This window comes from Mus pahari, chromosome 10 (genome assembly GCF_900095145.1).
Source record: "Mus pahari chromosome 10, PAHARI_EIJ_v1.1, whole genome shotgun sequence".
Classification (NCBI taxonomy): Eukaryota; Metazoa; Chordata; class Mammalia; order Rodentia; family Muridae; genus Mus; species Mus pahari.
The window spans coordinates 68,625,539-68,629,038 of record NC_034599.1 but is presented as its reverse complement, the minus strand read 5'-3'; the positions used below and the strand labels follow the sequence as shown (position 1 = coordinate 68,629,038).

Below are 3,500 nucleotides of genomic sequence, written 5' to 3'. Positions count from 1 at the left end.
TTGACTCTTGTATTTATATCTTTTCAATATGACTGCTACTGACCTATGCCTTTTTGAAGAGGGGTAAAAGAGACTTGAAATAAAACTTTATAGAGGAGAGGAGAGGAGAGGAGAGGAGAAGAGAGGAGTGATTTGTCTCTTCCCAAATACTTATTTCCTTTTGGGAAAAGCCTGGAGAGTGTTCCTTCGATAAGATGTGCTCCCTTTACCTTCCGTAAAGCAGCTGTTATTTCTGAGGGATTCCAGGCAGTGTGGCTGTCATTCCTCTTTATCACACATTTTACTGTTCAGGAAAACTGAGAGTGGATCCAATTTCAAGATCAGGGAGACATTGCTCCTCATTGGCTCTGTGTCTTGTCTTTTATGGTCATCGTCCATTTTCTCATACCTCATCCATTCATACTCAGCCGCACCCCTCATCCACCACTTTCTCCTGCATCCATGAAAAGCAGCATGTTCCTCCTGAAACTAGATCAGAGATTAACAATCACACGTTCTAGTTTTCACTCAGCTCTCTACACACTCTTTTTAGTGTTACCAGCAAGGCTACACCACACTTCATTCTATTTAGCCACAGTGAAGATGTGAAGGGCCTCCTGTGAGAGAGAAGCTAGAAAGGAGAAAATGTGAAGAGAAGAATAGGTTGAGAGAGAAGGCTGGAAGAGGACACATATCTCACGAAATCCACAGCATCTAACGTTTGGTAGTTTGATAAAATTTGGGTAGTTTTTGTCATAAATGTGAAGAAAGACTCGTATGGAAAGCAGCTATCAGTTCTTTGCTGGTTTGTCATGAGGCTGCCTAGGAGGAGAGCCTCACTGATAAGTGGGAAGGGGGCAGGTATAGGAACCAAGGACCCCTGGTGCAGCTCTAACATCTGAAAAGGCAGCAGGCATAGAGTGGGAGAGGGATTAGATGTGCAGAGCCAGAAACCAATCACCAGGAAGGCATGTTGGAGAGAGCTGCAGGCAGAAGGCTGCCTTCCAGAAGAGCCCTGCGTCCGGTAAGTGGCCAGCTGTATGACCTCTATGGGTCCAGTCTTAGCTGGGAGCAGCTTGTGAGAAATATAGCCCAGCATTTGATGCTATCATGGCTTCTGGAGATGCGACAACTAGAGGCTGCCATCAAACTACCCTGTTCTGGTCAGAATCTCTCTAAGGGATATCTTAGTATCTGAATGTACTTCCTTGGGACCCAGCCACAGCTAAACAAGACCACCCAAGTAAATAATTGTGAGTGAGATGGTATGAGACAACTTCTCCAAATATAAGCCCTCATTTTATTCAGAATGACACCCTTTGGACTGTCTCCTCTTTGGGACATCTGTCATCAGAGTCTCCTTTGGTTGCATGGGGAAAATTTCTGTGATTCATTGTGCCTTATTCCCCAAGTACCAGCCTTATCTGAAGGAGAATTAAAGAAATGCTACAGCTTGTTCCTCTTCCAGGGATGCTGCTTAAAGGCAGTCAGAGTGGTTCATACCATCTGACATACCATCCTAGGCTCTCCTGAAATATAGCCTGAAGTAAACTTAGGCTGCCTCAAAGCCCCGATAATAGGGTTGTTAACCTTTATACCAAGAAGGCTGTGAAAGCACCATAATCCACATGTGGCATGTGCCCAAGCAAATGTCAAGGGGTTCCTGCTGTAAGAGCTCAAGTTCTTCTGAGGTTGTCTAAAACAAAGATGGATGCGTAGCAGCACAGCCTACAGTGGTTAAATCTGTTCCGACTATGTCTGTGATGATATCAAGCATGCTTTCCTTACTGAGGAACAGAAATCCTTGTGGACATGTTGAAGGCATAGTCACAGAGTCAGAAAATGAAATAACTAGGAAGCTTTTCAGGTCATAAAACTCAAGACTCATTTTATGAAACTGCTATCACATAGAGTTACGTGAAGAATGACCGTATGGAGCTGGAGATTCCCACCCCCCCCCCTTCCCCTTCCTCCACATTGCAGAGTGCTTCTCAGGACCGCTGCATTTCGTTAGCTCATGTGATGGGAGGCTCATGATTCTGAAATGGGCTGTGGCTCTTCCCTAACCCACAGGTGTCTTACATCTCCCATCCACCGTTCCCAGGAGAGAGGCAAGGAAGGGACAGGAAGGAGGAAAAGTGGAGAATGTCTCTTGAGAGAAACTGACAGGGCATGAGGGACTCTCTGAGAGGGGGCTAAGAATTGCCTTCTGACTTCGTTTTCAAACTGTTAAAATTGGGGAAAATAAAAAGGCTTAGATTTCCAAGACTGTTCAACTATTCCTATGAACACACAGCTTACAAAAACATACAAGTAGTCGACGTTTCCTGTTGTTTCCTCATTTTATGCTTCACCGTGATTGCAACAGCTCTGTCTGTTGTAAGTCAGAGGCCTACTAAAGTCAGGGGCCTACACTATTCACACTCCTGGGTCTGGCACAAATTCACCATTGCTATTGTGTTTCTATTTCTCCATAAGTTTTGAGGCTGCACTATCTTCACACTTTCTTCCTGACTCCTATCATTGATTTCCTCCTAGCCAGCCTCTAAATTATTTGTTTAACACAGAAGCTAGGTTTGTTCTGATTTTCCAAGGCCCCAGGACCTACTTTTTCTTAGATCAAGTCTTCTCTCTTGTACCAAGGAATTGCTTCTTTCAGTTAGTCGTATTTCACAAATCTGCTTCCTGGCATTCATGTTCATGAATCTGAAATTCCTCTAGGGCTAGACAATGATGGTACCCACTGCTAAATCCCCCCTCTAAGGGCCTCCAGTTGACTGTACAGCCTGCATCCCCTGCTGTAGATCTCAAAGTGTTTAGCAGTGAGCTAGCCCACATAGTAAATTCTGAACCAGCCATGCTAATAATGGGTCACAATGGAGACAAATAAGAGCCCAGATTCTCACTCCCAGCTAGTTGTTTTCTGCAAAAATATCTCTCCCTTCTTTCTAGAGCAGAGAGCTTGCTTTAGATTGAGACTGGATTAGAGACTGTTAACTTTTTGAAACTTCTGTGATGGAAACAATCTGATTTCACAATTCTTTGTTGTACCATACTTTAATCACAAAGCTGTGTTTTTAACCTCCATTCACTCTGCCATTGACCTCAGCTGTAGCTTTTTTCCACTTCTGTGTTATGTCCAATTTCTATGCTATTAAAGATTAGCCTCCCTGTACCCAGTTTTTTTTCCCACTCAAATGTACTTACCAGCTTGTCTTCATCTGTAGTGTGAAATGCAGATCCTTTTGTGTGGATTTGAATAGCTTTCATGATTTCTGTCTCTATTTTATGAAAAGAACACTGTGTTCCTCCTCCCAGCTCTCATTAGCATTTTTCATTCATATAGCACCTATTAATTTCTAAAATTGAATAGTCATTTGAAGGAGTTTAGCATGATTAAATGATTCCAGAGAAAACCTTTATCACTCAGTGTCAGGCACGATTATGCCAGAGGTAGAGATGGAAGCTGGAAGGATTGTAGGAGGGAAAGGGAACTCCTGACTCTCTCTCTCTCTCTCTCT

At 43.4% G+C, this 3,500-nt stretch overlaps 1 protein-coding gene and 1 pseudogene across 5 annotated transcripts in view; both read left to right on the top strand.

Annotated features, from left to right (window-relative positions):
• The window catches only part of Unc13c (unc-13 homolog C), a 496,297-nt gene that overhangs the window by 168,374 nt on the left and 324,423 nt on the right, over nucleotides 1-3,500 (top strand). The window lies entirely within an intron of this gene.
• On the top strand, nucleotides 1,450-1,830 carry LOC110327545 (annotated as a pseudogene).